Source organism: Taudactylus pleione, unplaced genomic scaffold, assembly GCF_031769625.1.
Source record: "Taudactylus pleione unplaced genomic scaffold, aTauple2 ptg000041l, whole genome shotgun sequence".
NCBI classification, from domain to species: domain Eukaryota; kingdom Metazoa; phylum Chordata; class Amphibia; order Anura; family Myobatrachidae; genus Taudactylus; species Taudactylus pleione.
This window is the reverse complement of record NW_028284443.1, coordinates 53,451,017-53,466,899: the sequence shown is the minus strand read 5'-3', so window position 1 is coordinate 53,466,899 and position 15,883 is coordinate 53,451,017. Positions and strand designations below refer to the sequence as shown.

Genomic DNA, 15,883 nt, shown 5'->3' with positions numbered 1-15,883 from the left:
TTCTCTCTTACATAACAAAGTAAAAATAAAACTTAATTATACACTATTTGCAAAATAATATGCTTGGGACAAAACAGATCTCTCGCTTTAAACTAGGGGTGTGCACCGGCCACTTTTCGTGTTTTGTGTTTTGGATCTGGATCTTTCTTCGTGTTTTGGATCTGGATTGGTTTTGCCAAAACCACCCTTCCGTGTTTTGGGTTCTGGGTTTTGTGTTTTGGATCTGTATTTTTTTGAAAAAAAGCATAAAAACAGCTAAAATCACAGAATTTGTAGGTTTTTCTGCTCCTATGCTATTATTAACCTCAATAACCTTAATTTCCACTAATTTCCAGTCTATTCTGAACACCTCACAATAGTGTTTTTATGTCCAAAAGGTTGCACCGAGGTAGCTGGATGACTATGCTAAGCGACACGAGTGGGCGGCACAAACACGTGACCCATCTAGGCGTGATACTGCAGTGGCAGACAGGATGGCAGTTTGAAAAACTAGGCCCCAAACTGTACATAATGCAAAGAAAAAAAAGAGGTGCAAGATGGAATTGTCCTTGGGCCCTCCCACCCACCCTTATGTTGTATAAACAGGACATGCACACTTTAACAAACCAATCATTTCAGCGCCAGGGTCTGCCACACAACTGTGGCAGAAATGATTGGTTCGTTTGGGCCCCCACAAAACAAGCTGGCAATTAATCTGTCCCTGCACAAACTGGCTCTACGGAGGCAAGATCTCATCCTCATCCTCCTCATACACCGATTCCTCATCCTCACAAAGTATTAACTCGTCCCCACTTGAATCCACAACCACAGGTCCCTCTGTACGTTCTGGAGGCTGGTCTCCCTGGAAGAGCTGATAATTCATTTTGATGAACATCATCTTCTCCACATTCTGTGGAAGCAACCTCCTACGCCTTTCGCTGACAAGGTTCCCGGCTGCACTAAACACTCTTTCGGAGTACACACTGGAGGGGGGGCAACTCAGGTAAAATAGAGCCAGTTTGTACAGGGGCCTCCAAATTGCCTCTCTTTCCTGCCAGTACAGGTATGGACTGTCTGACATGCCTACTTGGATGCTGTCACCGATGTAATCCTCCACCATTCTGTCAATGGTGACAGTATCATATGCAGTGACAGTAGACATGTCAGAAATTGTTGCCAGGTCCTTCAGTCCGGACCAGATGTCCAAACTTGGTCCTGCCTGCCCTGCATCACCACCAGCGGGTTGCTTAGGATACCTAAGTTGTTTCCTGGCAGCCCCAGTTGCGGGAGAAAATGAAGAAGGAGCTGTTGACGTGTCACGTTCCACTTCAGCTGACAGTGTGTTCACCAGCAGGTCTTTGCACCTCTGCAGGCTTGTGTCGGCCGGAAAGAGAGACACCACATAGGCTTTAAACCTAGGATCGAGCACGGTGGCCAAAATGTAGTGGTCTGATTTCAACAGATTGACCACCCTGGAATCCTGGCAAAGCGAATGAAGGGCTTCATCCACAAGTCCCACATGCCGAGCGGAATCGCTCCGTCTTAGCTCCTCCTTCACTTTCTCCAGCTGCTTCTGCAAAAGCCTGATGAGGGGAATGACCTGACTCAAGCTGGCAGTGTCTGAACTGACTTCACGTGTGGCAAGTTCGAAGGGCTGGAGAACCTTGCACAACACGGAAATCATTCTCCACTGCACTTGAGTCAGGTGCATACCCCCTCCTTTGCCTATGTCATAGGTGGATGTATAGGCTTGAATGGCCTTTTGCTGCTCCTCCATCCTCTGAAGCATATAGAGGGTTGAGTTCCACCGCGTCACAACCTCTTGCTTCAGGTGATGGCGGGGCAGGTTCAAGAGTGTTTGCTGGCGCTCCAGTCTTCGGCACGCAGTCGCTGAATGGCGAAAGTGGCCAGAAATTTTTCGGCCCACCCAAAGCGTCTCCTGCACGCCCCTGTCGCTTTTCAGAAAATTCTGCACCACCAAGTTTATTGTGTGAGCAAAACATGGGACGTGCTGGAATTTGCCCAGATGTAATGCCCGCACAATATTGGTGGCGTTGTCAGATATCACAAATCCCCTGGAGAGTCTAAGTGGGGTAAGCCACTGGGCGATGATTTCCCTCAGTTTCTCTAAGAGGTTGTCGGCGGTGTGCCTCTTACTGAAACCGGTGATACACAGCGTAGCCTGCCTTGGAACGAGCTGGCATTTCTGAGATGCTGCGACTGGTGACGCTGCTGCTGTTGCTGCGTAAGGTGATACATCTACCCAGTGGGCTGTCACAGTCATTTAGTCCTTAGTCTGCCCTGTTCCACTTGTCCACATGTCCGTGGTTAAGTGGACATTGGGTACAACGGCATTTTTCAGGACACTGAGGACACTTTTTCTGATGTTTCTGTACAGTCTCGGTATCGCCTGCCTAGTGAAGTGGAATCTAGACGGGATTTGGAACCGGGGACACACTACCTCCATCAATTGTCTAAATCCCACTGCACTAATGGCGGATACCGGACGCACGTCTAACACCAACATAGCAGTCAAGGCCTCAGTTATACGTTTTGCTTCAGGATGACTGCTGTCGTACTTCATCCTCCTCGCTAAGTACTGTTGGAGGGTCAATTGTTTAGTAAAAGTACTGGTGTTCCTACTTCCTCTCTGGGATGATGAACGACTCCCAGCAGCAGCGGCAACAGGAGGAGTAGCAATGCAGGATCCTCCGGAGGAATCCCCGATAGGAGAGTCAGTCATGCCAGTGACATGGCCTGCAGGACTACTTCCGATCCTGACTAAGGAGGAAATTGACGAGGAGTGAGTTGACGGTATGGTTTGCAGGCGCTTGGATACAACAGGACAACGGGATTTAGGTGTCCCTGGACTGCTTACGGTCTTAGCCAAAGTTTCTGAACTTGACAGTAACTTATTATGAACGCGCTGCAGGTGCCGTATAAGGGAGGATGTTCCTAGGTGGTTAACGTCCCTACCCCTACTTATTCCACCTTTACATAAGGTACATATGGCAAGACAGTTGTTGTCCGGATTTGGATAGAAATATTGCCAGACCAAAGAGGTGGAATGTTTGGTCTTCTGCCCAGGCATGACCGTGATGGGCTTTTTCATCCCACGGACAACAACTGTCTCCCCCGGAGCCTGATTTAAACAAACCACATCACCATCAGAATCCTCCTCAGCGCCAGCTACACCAGTATCCTCATCCTGTTGTACTTCAACAGTGACATCTTCAATTTGCATATCAGCAAGTGGACTGTGGGTGCTCCTTTCAGCACTTGCAGGGGTCGTGCAAATGGTGGAAAGAGCCACCTCTTCCCGTCCAGTGCTGGGAAGGTCAGGCATCGCAACCACCACCACACTTGGACTCTCCTTGGGGATTTGTGATATCTTCTTAGAAAGCACAGTTCTTCGCTGTGCTTTTGCCAGCTTAACTCTTTTGATTTTTTTTAGTGGGAGGAGGGCTTCCATCGTCATGTGAAGCTGAACCACTAGTCATGAACATACTAGGAATCGACCTTAGCCGTTCCTTGCCACTCCGTGTCGTAAATGGCATATTGGCAAGTTTACGTTTCTCTTCAGCTGATTGAAATGTTTTTTTCAAGGTCATTTTCCTGAACTTTGTCATTTGGGATTGTATGTGCCCTCTATTATGACATTGGGCATCGGCCTTGGCAGACGACGTTGATGGCATGTTATCGTCTATGTCATGACTAGTGGCAGCAGCTTCAGCACTAGGAGGAAGTGGTTCTTGATCTTTCTCTATTTTATTTTTATCGGAGAAAGTTTGGTCCTCCATTTATGTTATATCGATTTGATATATACGTGCGGCTAAACACAGAAAATATTTTTTTATTTTTGCTGGAGAGTAGTGCACTTTGTGGGTTACACCAGCCTTTAAGAAATGAGCCAGCCGGCTCTTTACTTATGGGACACAGGCGCACGCTTGGCGCTGCTCCTTTGTTGATGCACGTGCGGCTACTGCGCACACAATTCACAAACACAGAAAATAATTTTTTTATTTTGTTTGGAGTGTACTTTTGGGGGTTACAGCACCCTTTAACGGTCAAGCCAGCCGGCCCTTTACTTATGACACAGGCGCACGCTTGGCACTACTTTGTTGATGCACGTGCGGCTACTGCGCACACAATTCACAAACACAAAAAAAATATTATTTTTTTAGCACTTGAGGGGAGCACCCCTGATGGACAGAGCACCCCCTGGACAACACTACAGCACCCCTTTAGGACTGGGACACTGCACAGGACTTTGGAGTGGACACAGCCCCTATGGACAACTGACTGCACAACACAGTCCAGCCAGCCCCTATGGACTTTGAAGTAGTGGACACAGCCCCTATTAACAACAGCAGCACAGCACAACACAGCCAGCCCCTATGGACTTTGAAGTAGTGGACAACAGCAGCACTACACAGCACAGCCAGCCCTAACTCCCACCCTCCCTCTTCACTGTCCACAGCCGAGTGAGAAAATGGCGCCGACGCGGGTACCTTATATAGGATCCAAAACCCGCGAGACTCGGAAGGCGGGAAGATGACGTTTTGCCTCGATTTCAGAATCCGAGTCAGGCGGGAAAAGTCGAGCCTGACTCGGATCGGACTCGGATCGGGGGGGTTCGGATTTCAGAAATCCGAACCCGCTCACCCCTACTTTAAACATTGTTACTGCTGCCATGTAAATGGGAATTGGTAGTACACAAATAACATTTTAAGTGATTAGCCATGTTAAGATGCTTCTGCCATACTAAGGGCCCCATTTATCCTAAATACCAGGGGCATATTTTTAGTATCGCAGTGATACAAATGAATATGCTACTAGTATTCATCATTACTTACCTCGCCAGCGACTTACTCCTCATTGGCGGGGTCCTCCACTCAGCTGCTGACAGCCTATCTCTGCCAGCGATGAACTTCTATGTCATGCGCGATGGTCAGTCTGCGCATGATTATTTAACCCGGCACTGCCTGGAAGGCTTCGCTAAATCCGGAAAGGCTGCTGCTGGACAGCATCACTCTTGCCATCTAAAAATGATGAGAGCGTTGCAGTGACAAACAGGTGTTATTTTAGATTACTGCTGTTTTTTAAATATTGAAAGGATGACATAATGCAAAGGTTCCCAAACGCGGTCCTCAAGGCTCCCTAATAGTTCAGGTTGTAGAGATAGCCATGGCTGAGCACAGGTGGTTAAATCAAATTGTCTGAGGTACTAATCAAGTGACCTGTGCACAACCATGGATATTTCTAAAACCTGAACTGTTGGGGAGCCTTGTGGACCATATTTGGGAACCTCTGACATAATTGTATTGTTAAATGGGGCCCTAAGTGCTGGTCACAATATAGGAAGGTGCGAGCAGAAATCCAGCCTAGGGGCTAGTCATGGGAATTAATTGAATAGTTCCCGGGCACTTATCCCGGAAGTTAAATCCTGTGTAAGAAATGAATCGTCCCCAAAAAGACTCTGAGGTCAATTGCACTTTTATCCATGAATAAGCTTGATTTACCCACACACAAATAAGTTCCAGCTGAGAATCTGTGACTGGCAGCCATATCTGTCTCTTCCACAGAGAACTGTCTCTTTCACAGAGAGCTTGAAAAGGAGGTAATGTAATGACTTTTAGGATAGCTAAAGGCCCCCCATACACGGTGCTATATAGCAGCCGATCCGACGGATTGGTACGATATCGATGCTAAATTGTTCCGTGTGGGTATGATATCGCCCAGTGCGCACTCCCGTGGGTTTTTGCATCGCTCCTCCAGATCTTTCTGCATGTTCAGTTGATCTGGGGGAGCGATGTACAGTCCCATGCAGCGCAATGCGGGTGTGGGGTGCTGGAATATTGGGCGGTCGGCCACCCAATCCCTCAGTGTGTGGGGACCGCCCGATATGTTGGTTATCTGATCGGTTGTCGCATCGTAAGGTGCATATTGCACCGTGTATGGGTCCCTTAACCACTTGCCTGGCACGGTCTTATCAGATACGACCATACCAGACTGGGTTTTCCTTGACATGGTCGTATCTGATGCAACCAGTCAGAAATGGTCACTTGGCAGCTACAGGAAGTTAAGCTGCCCACTGCCGCCTATATCAGAGGGACCTTCTGGTCCCTCTACACCCGCGGCTCCCCCTCCTTTGTGTCCCGATCACTGCTGGCCACAGTGATCGGGCACCGTCGGCACCCCCTCCCGGCGAACTTCCATAGAAGTAGCAGCTAGGGCTCATGTAGCCGCGGCTGCTGTTGTGACCCGATTACTGTGGCCAGCAGTGATCGGGCAGCCAGCCCCACCCCCTTCAGTCTGGTAGCCGCCGCTGCTATGTATCCGGGCCGCCAGCGGGACACACTCCCGCTGCGGCTCCGGAACAACAGTGATCACTGCTGTGTAAAAGCAGCAGCGGCGACTCTGGTAGCCGCTACTACTGCTATGTATCAGAGCCGCCAGTGGGGCACCCTCCCACTGCGACTCCAGAACAGCTGTGATCACTGCTGTGTAGAAGCAGCAGCGGCGGCTCTGGTAGCCGCTGCTGTGCTAGGTATCCGGGCCACTTCCTCCGGCCTCAGCTCCTCCTCCCCCGATGCCCGTTTTTAGAAGGGCCAGGTCATAATAAAATAAGCCACTTCCTCCGGCCTCAGCTCCTCCTCCCCCGATGCCCGTTTTTAGAAGGGCCAGGTCATAATAAAATAAATATATATATATCCATAATTCGGCACTGCATGAGGATACAGCAAAAGAAACCGGGTGCCCTCCGTAGTCAGCCCTGCTCAGGACGGACCAAACACAAAATGTCCACGTAGCGGCACTCCGTGATAAAAAATTCAAAGACAGCAGTTGTACATGCAACGTTTCAGCGCTTTATTGTGCGCTTTTATCAAGCATAAGATACAAACAATTAAAATCTTACCACACTTCAATAGCAGCTAGACACCATGTGTCCCAGAAACATCACTTCCTGGTCTCCTAACCGGAAGTCACAAGACCAGGTTGTGACATCATTTCCCCAGACAACAGTTACCTTCGCAACCTTCCAAGCTAAAATAAACTTTAATGTACACATTACAAAACATACAACATACAACAATGAATAAAAACCAGTGCGTATAGTACTGTTAGATTGCCTGTTAATCAAACAACCCTGTAGTCACATATAGTAATCCCAGATGAATCTAGAAAAAATTAATTAAATATGGTAGTACAGAATAATCAGTAGATCTATAACCTGCTAACCACCACCCCAAAACACAAAATGATTAACGGCAATGCATCGTAAACATGCGAACAGCTCTTATTATACACATATTAAACACATATTAAATGAAACAATGCAGACCAAGTGTCTCGTTCAGGCCACGGGGCGAAAGTGCATCTAAGTGCATAATCCACTCTTATTCACACTGTAAGAATGTACGAGCACGATCACCTCCTCTGTTTAGGGGAGGCACGTGATCAATAATTCTATAACTGAGAGAGGCAAGGGTGTGTTTGGCCAAAGCAAAATGCCTTGATACAGGTTGCTCACCTGCAATCAAAGCTGCCTGGATGGCAGAGCGATGCGGCGCCATCCTTATTCTCAGAGTACACTCTGTTTTACCCACGTATATTTTAGAGCAGGGGCATGTAATGACATACACTATGAATTTGGTGGTACATGTCACAAAGTGTCTAATAGTATACTTAACCCCCGAATATGGATAGAAAAAAAATAGAACCTGTCTGTAACGATCTACACGTGATACAGTTAGAACATCTATAACAATCCACCTTGGACTGACCCAAAAATAATTTATTACTACTGGGATTTACCCAATGATGAAATATCATTATGGACCAGATAGTCCCTTCGATTTTTGCCTCTTCGGGAACATGGCATTAATTTGGAATTTCGCAGTGGATGCAGATCTTTATCAGTAGTAATAATCGGCCATAATGCTTTTGCCTGTTTATTAATCACTGTGCTCAAATGGTTAACTTGATTAACCCAAATGTGTCGGTTTCTGTCCCGATCATCCTTCTTACCAGTACCCGACAGTATATATATATATAATATAATATATATAGTGTGTGTGTGTATATCGATAGATATCGCAGAACCTCTGATTAGGGATGGCAACCGGCCATCTATGGTCTGACTGAAAACAAGTGGTTTGCCATTGCTGGTGGCAATCAATGTTGCACCATCGATGGCAACCCTCAATTGATGTTTATGAAACATCGGCAGTTGTGGTCGAGATCTCCTCGACCAATCGCTAAACAATTGATGGCTTCTAACGATGGTTGAACCATCGATGGTACAGCTGTCAATGGCCATCACTACAGTATAACATAAAAATTGCTATTTTTATGTTATACGGTGTTTTTTTTTTTTTTTTATTATTTTTTCAGATAAAATAGTGATGGATAATTTTCAAATTATGTTCTTGACCTAATTCAATCATAAAAGAAACCGACAATTTTGCAGCGGTTTTTGGAAAAAGAATTCGTCAGTTAAGAAAAGTGAACAGATCAGATACATGCTTAAAAGGTACTTAACTTTCTTTCTAGTCATAAAGCACTATAATCCATGTAAAACCGTTTCTGTTCATATTTATTTATGCTGCAGAGTCACAATTTTGTCATCCTGTAATATTAGTTGCATATTGCGTTCTATAGTGTAGTAAACTTTTTGGAGCCCTGAAGTTGCATCTGTTTTGTTGTTTTATAAAACTACCTTCGGGAAAACAGGAACTGCCCCAGCAGTGTGTGAAACAGGACTTTCATTCTGTCTTGCTCTAGTCACATTAGTCTATTTTGAGTAGCTAACCGTTTTTTACCGTTGGTTTAGATTTGTCAGCTAAAACTGAATTTAGTAATACGCAGAACTTACTAATATTTGCAATCAAATACTACATGTTAGAGTTGATTTCTTTATATTAACTTCATGTGTCATGAAATGGGCAAAGGTTGGGGGGTATTTTATCTGTACACACTGCATGTACATAAATCTTAATTACACACTTGGTTGTTCTTCTTTAATAAGTTGACTAATCATATTACAGAAAAGGTGTAGGGCATTGCGTCAGGTACTCTGTATTATTTTAATATCAGGACATTTGTCCTTTGGCATTATTCTAAAGGTTGTTATGCTATAGTACTACATACATATTATAGTATATGCAGATCTTATCTTTATCTGACTAGTTCTATGGAGAGTAATATATACTTTTATTATTTGCCTACTACATATACTTGCTTTTTAGCACGTTACATACATGTATTTACATGCTATGTATTACGCTTATATTTTAATATACACAGTGGTGTTTGATCTTACGGTATTTTCTTTCTGTACTGAGAGGGCTCCTACATACAAATGTGAATATGAATTATACAAGGGCATTCTTATAACCTGCTAAAAGTAGTCGCAAAAATAATGTAAATGAATGGATCTGTACTGTTTCTTGCAAATCTGCTTTTCTTCGTGTCACTTTCAATGATACCTACATCGCTTGTGTGTCAATGCTTGGTGCAGTATAATGGAGTTTTATGTGAACTTTTATGAATTACATGCAGTAGTACAGGCCTAGGCAACCTGTGGCTCTTCAGGCATTGGGGGAGATGTTAGAAGCTCAGAAGCGGTATCAGTGCACGTTGTGTGTGCTAATACCGCTCCTACCTGATGTACGATCGGGGGTTTGTCGGTAAATGACAGGGGCACTAGATACAAGATAGCAGCGCCGATAGCCTGGGCCATGTATGAACAGTCAGATTGCCTGACCGTTCGGCCTGCTGTAGCTATCGACAGCTACAGCCTGGCGCTGACATATCCCCCACAGCAGGGACAGTGGTTTCCCTGCTGCTGCGGCGGCTGCCGACTCCAGGCTGCACACGGGGATCTTGCGATACTTGCGAGATCCTGCGCATGCTCAGTGGAGCCGGCTGGGACTGAGACACAGCACATCAGCACTAGGCTGATTCGCTTTGGTCTTTAGCGGGTAGCGCCGGAGGGGGGAGTTATCGCTCCCCCGCTCTGGCCAATGAGATGTTCATACATCTCATCAGTAGTGCTTCCTGCTTCGCCTCGGTAAAGAGGCGAAGCAGGAAGCGATGTAGCAGCATGTTAAGTGCCGCTATCATACATCTACCCCATTGTGAGATTGCCAGTCTCTATCAGCTGGCAGAGCATGCAGGCACTTGTAGTTTCACAACACCGGGAGACAGGTTGTCCGGGCCGGCAGTGGTACAGTATAGTGCAGGGAAGCTTTGAGATGTGTATAGAAAAAGGAGAAAGAAGGCTCTTTTTCTGGGGCACTCTTAATTATGATGAAATATATGTTAAATCTAACTTTTAATATTCATCCATTAAAAATATGTCTCCAAAAAGAAAAAAGGGGGGGGGGGTGTGTTTCACAGGATAATAGTGAAATATTTCCCTAGGAATATGTTGAGGGACTTATTAATTTCTCTAAGATGCTGACTCTCAGCAAAAATAAAATTGTCACATCAAGCAGGGACAGTGATTATTCAGAAGATAGAAATCACAAAATACAATTAGCAAAAGGCGAAAATTCTCAAATGTTATTTCAACATATAAGAACTGTTGTTCTCTGATTTCCTTCATGAACCCTAAAACACTGCATATACAGAGAAATCCCTTATGCTGTGTTCTTAAACTGCTCCTCTACATAATATATAGGATTATGGAGCATGGGAACATCACAATAGTAACACAAATAATATGTCACACAAAATTCTCAGCTGAGCTCTTCCCAATGGATAGTACGCTCATAAATTTTGACACAGATTAGTTTCGCTGCGAGTCTGTCATGCATAAATCATACATTGTGCCCTACAATGATACTTTTTACTGGTAAAGCTATTATCACACTGGTATGCAAGCAAATTTCTGTTGTTGATGTACAGCTCTGTGATCTGTTCTGTATGAATATATTACGACAGTGGGAGATGTAGAGACACAAACATGTTTGTGTCTGTTTGATTATACCATCCACATATAAAGCAAGTGATAAGAAAAGTTTAATACCACGCAGTGTCATCAGATAATCATACTAGTGCTATTTCTGGTATACATAGATTGGTGTGTGCGTGTGCTACCCGTCACTAGCAAATGCCGACCTGGATATATCTAGTACAACATCACAGTTGGAAATGACAGATAAAGTGCAAAAAAACACACAACACATAGACAAGACTCCTGTCTGTATAAAAGATACACTTATAATTGTGGAATCACAGAAAGAGGCTTATTTAAATAAAGAAAACAGGGGCAAACACGGAGGTCTGACAGTGTGATACCGTTATCCTTAGTAGATATCAGAAGATGATTATGATGGTCGGCGTGTTCACATGCCAGACAATGTCCTCATATGCCGCTGGACGCGCGTTTCACCTGTAGTAAGGCTCGTACACCATTGCATAGTAAAAGAGCTTCTGTTAGATTTTAACATATTTTCATCATAATAAAGAGTGCCCCAGAAAAAGAGCCTTCTTTCTCCTTTTTCTATACATATCTACTAGTGGCTCTAGGGAGCACCACCAACTTGAGTGATTATCACACCCTGAACTGGGACCTATTTATGCTTATACGTTGGTAATTAACTTATGAGATTATATATTTTTTTTTTTTTTTGTGCGGATATACAAACCTCTTCCTCTATAAGCTTTGAGATGTATTAATTAAAAGGGCTTCTAACAGCCTGCCAAGGTAGGACAAAGTACAAGGCTTTGTCTATACTTTAACTGGTGTTCTATTTCACACACATACAATCTTTAGCAGCATTTTTTATGTTCTGCTCTGTCTTGGTGAATCGGTCAGCATGTCAACAATCACAATGTTAACATTGTTGAAATGTCAACAGCTAACATGTCAACATCGTAAATGTCGACAAGGGAATTTGAAGACATTTTGCGAAATGCCAACATATAGTTTAGGGATAGGGACATTCTTCCTGCTGCAACCACCGTTTTGCAACATTTACCGAAACCTACGACATTCCAAGTCTAACAAGCCCTTTATTTTGTATGTTGTCTACTTGTCTTCTCATTAGACATTATTTAGAGATTATTTTGCAGGCTTGATTGCAGGAAGGGAAATAGTGGTTGTTTTAATAGGCGCACAGAACACAGGGCTTCAACAGTTACATTGATAAAATGCTCCATTTTCACCTCAGTGTCAAAACCAAGAAAGAGTTATAAAAACCCTTGTTAGGCAATCAAGCTTGCAAAAGAACAAAAATATCATATGTCTGCACACATAAATCATGAATAGTATGACTAAATGTATCTAAACTATACCCCAATCAAATATATTAGGAAATCTATAACCATGGCCAAAAGTTTTGAGAATGACACAAGTATTGGTTTTCACAAAGTCTGCTGCTTCAGTGTTTTTAGACCTTTTTGTCCCAATGTTACTATGGTATACTGAAGTAAAATTACAAGCATTTCATAAGTGTCAGAGGCTTTCACTGAGAATTACATTCAGTTTATGCAAAGAGTCAATATTTGCAGTGTTCACACTTCCTTTTCACGACCTCTGCAATTAGCCCTGGCATGCTGTCAATCAAATTCTGGGTCACATACTGAATGATGGCCTCCCATTCTTGCCTAATCAATGCTTGGAGTTTGTCAGTATTTGTGGGTTTTTGTTTGTTCAACCACCTCTTGAGGATTGACCACAAGTTCTCAATGGGATTAAGGTGTGAGGAGTTTCCTGGCCATGGACCCAAAATTTTGATGTTTTGTTCCCCAAACCACTTAGTTGTCACTTTTGCCTTATGGCAAGGTGCTCCGTCATGCTGGAAAAGGCATTGTTCGTCACCAAACTGTTTTTGGATGGTTGGGAGAAGTTGCTCTTGAAGGATGTTTTGGTGCCATTCTTTATTCATGGCTGTGTTCTTAGGCAAAATTGTGAGTGAGCCCACTCCCTTGGCTGAGAAGCAACCCTACACATGAATGGTCTCAGGATGCTTTACTGTTGGCATTTGTGAAATCCAATACTTGTGTCATTCTCAAAACTTTTGGCCATGGCTGTATATCTGGGGTTACTGCCCAAACAAATTGATTACATGAGATCAGGAAGGGAAAAAGTTGTCGTAACAGGTGCACAAAAAGTAGAATATTAAAATGTAACTTTTATTAATTACTATTGAAAAAACTAATTCCATATCTTAAGTCTATTTTACAGTGAAATATATTGGTTAAAAAATATTGGATACTATTGGCGCTCAAGAAAATTAAAGATGTGTTCATAAAAAAGTTGTCTGTTGAATTACATATAATATATCTTGGAACTGCCCTTTGGTTATTTGGTTTCAGAAGCGTAGTCCTAATTTATTATATATTTGTAATATGTTACCATGTCACAGAGCATATTATCCTCCTGAATAGGTCTGGTATTCCCTGTGCATAAGTGCCACCCTATTTAAATATACATGACAGTATAGAAAACTCCTTTCCATATATTAGTAGGCTTTTAGAATTATTTATGTATATAGAGAAGACTCAAATCTAATAGTTGTAAACAGGATAAAGTATGTGTTTTTCACCACAAAAAAAATATATTTATATACAGTACCAGTCAAAAAGTTTGGACACACCTTCTCATAAAATGGTTTTTGTTTATTTCAGTTATTTTCAACATAGTAGATTAATACTGAAGACATCAAAACTATGAAAGGACACACATGGAATTATGTTGTAAACAAAAAAAAGTGTTAAATCAAAATATGTTTTATATTTTAGATTCCTCAAAGTAGCCCCCTTTTTCTTTGATGACAGCTTTGCACACTCTTGGCATTCTCTCGATCAGCTTCATGAGGTAGTCTCCTGGAATGGTTTTGAATTAACAGGTGTGCCTTGTCAAGAGTCCATCTGTGGAATTACTTGCCGCCTTAATGTGTTTGAAACCATCAGTTGTGTTGTGCAGAGGTAGGGTTAGTACACAGTGGACACCACTATTTGACTACTGTTGTAATCCATATTATGGCACCAACCACTCAACTCAGTAAAGAGAAACGACAGTCCATCATTACATTAAGACATGAAGGTCAGTCTATACGGAAAATTTCAAGAACTTTGAATGTATCCTCAAGTGCAGTTGCAAAAACCATCAAACGCTATGATGAAACTGGCTCTCATGAGGACCGCCCCAGGAAAGGAAGACCAAGAGTTACCTCTGCTGCAGAAGATAAGTTCATTAGAGTTACCAGCCTCAGAAACAGCTACATAACAGCACCTCAGATTGGAGACCACATGAAGTCTTCACAGAGTTCAAGTATCAGACAAATTTCAAGATCAACTATTCAGAGGAGACTGCGTGAATCAGGCCTTCATGGTCATATTGGTGCGAAGAAGCCACTGCTGAGGATGAACAACAAGAAGAAGAGAATTGTTTGGTCCAAGAAACACAAGGAATGGACATTAGACAAGTGGAAATCTGTACTTTGGTCTGATGAGTCCAAATGTGAGATTTTTGGTTCCAAGCGCCGTGTCTTTGTGAGACGCAGAGAAGGTGAGCGGATGGTTTCTGCATGTGTGGTTCCCACTGTGAAGCATGGAGGAGGAGGTGTGAGGGTGCTTTGCTGGTGACACTGTTGGTGATTTATTCAAAATTCAAGGCACACTTAACCAGCATGGCTACCACAGCATTCTGCAGCACCATGCCATCCCATCTGGTTTGCGCTTACTGGTTTTTCAACAAGACAATAACACCAAACACTGGTGTATTCTCTCAAACTTTTGTTGCCAGCCATGGGTTAATCTACTGCTTCTGCTGTATGAACGTTTCATGTTGGTACTCCGATCTGAAAATGGGGGAGATTTATCAAACTTTTGAAAGGGATAACTTGGGGGAAGTTGTCTTTAGCAACCAGTCAGCTTATAACGGTCCTTTATCTAGCACAATCTATAAAGTGAAAGTTAAAAGCGGATTGGTTGCTTTGGGCAAATTCTCCACTTTCTCTCTCGAAGGTTTGATACATCTCCCCCAGTGTGTTCTGATGCTTCATCACAATATTAATGTGGCCATTTTTAAAGACACTTAAAAAAAAAAAAAAAAAGTCATTTTTTTTCCAACATTATAAGTAGTGTTAACTCTAGGTCAGGCACCAGACCTAGAGAAATGGCACATCTGTGCGTTCCCAAAAAGAGTGTGTGGCCAAGGAAACGGGCGTGTCTATGATGCTTCCCTTTTTCGTCACTCTTGGGGTCGTGCCCGGCACTTAGACTTGCCGGGCTGACCCCAAGCGCTGCTGTCATTGTGAATGGCGGAGACTGCTACACCGCAGTTTTTCCCCACCCGCGGGACACTGCGACCCGCGGGTGGTGTCTGCACTTAGACTATTGCAGCGGTGGGCTGGGTGCTTTTTGCACTATATAAGGGATGTGATGAAGAAACATGTTAAAATGATATTCATACATTGAATGTTAGTTTGAGTTCTAGGGTAATTTTTTTCCAGTTGCTTGCCTGAGTGGCCCTGCGCATATCACGATCTTGGACTGCATTAGTGTTGCTTTGCAGAAAAAGCACCCCCTCCTGTGTAATTATCTTAGACCATTTCATATTATTATATTCTAGGTAATCTCTTTACTAAATGTTAATTACATAACAAATGCAATATAGTTATGTAATTAATTAAATGTCGGGAAATAGTGGGCAGGCTAAACCTCTCCTACACTCTAGCTTCACACAGTTTGAGCTGGTACTTTTAGGGGGAAATGTATCAAGCCTCCCAAATAGTGTACAAGTGGAAAGGTTGACCATAGCAACTGATCAACTATTAGTTATCATTGATCTAGTAAATTCTTTAAAATGATAGGTAGAAGCTGATTGGTTGCTATGGGCAACTTTTCCATTTGTCCATTCTCCACTCTATAGAAGGCATGATACATC

At 43.3% G+C, this 15,883-nt stretch overlaps 1 protein-coding gene across 2 annotated transcripts in view; it reads left to right on the top strand.

Moving 5' to 3' along the window:
• Nucleotides 1-15,883, top strand: part of JADE3 (jade family PHD finger 3) — a 93,159-nt gene that overhangs the window by 32,883 nt on the left and 44,393 nt on the right. Inside the window, exon 1 of one of the 2 annotated variants that reach the window (XM_088458760.1) lies at nt 14,485-14,503. The exons of the other annotated variant lie outside the window; for it this stretch is intronic. The gene's annotated coding sequence lies outside the window, so the exon portion shown is untranslated. Of the gene's footprint in view, nt 1-14,484; nt 14,504-15,883 lie in introns of those variants that run through there. 2 annotated transcript variants of the gene reach the window in all.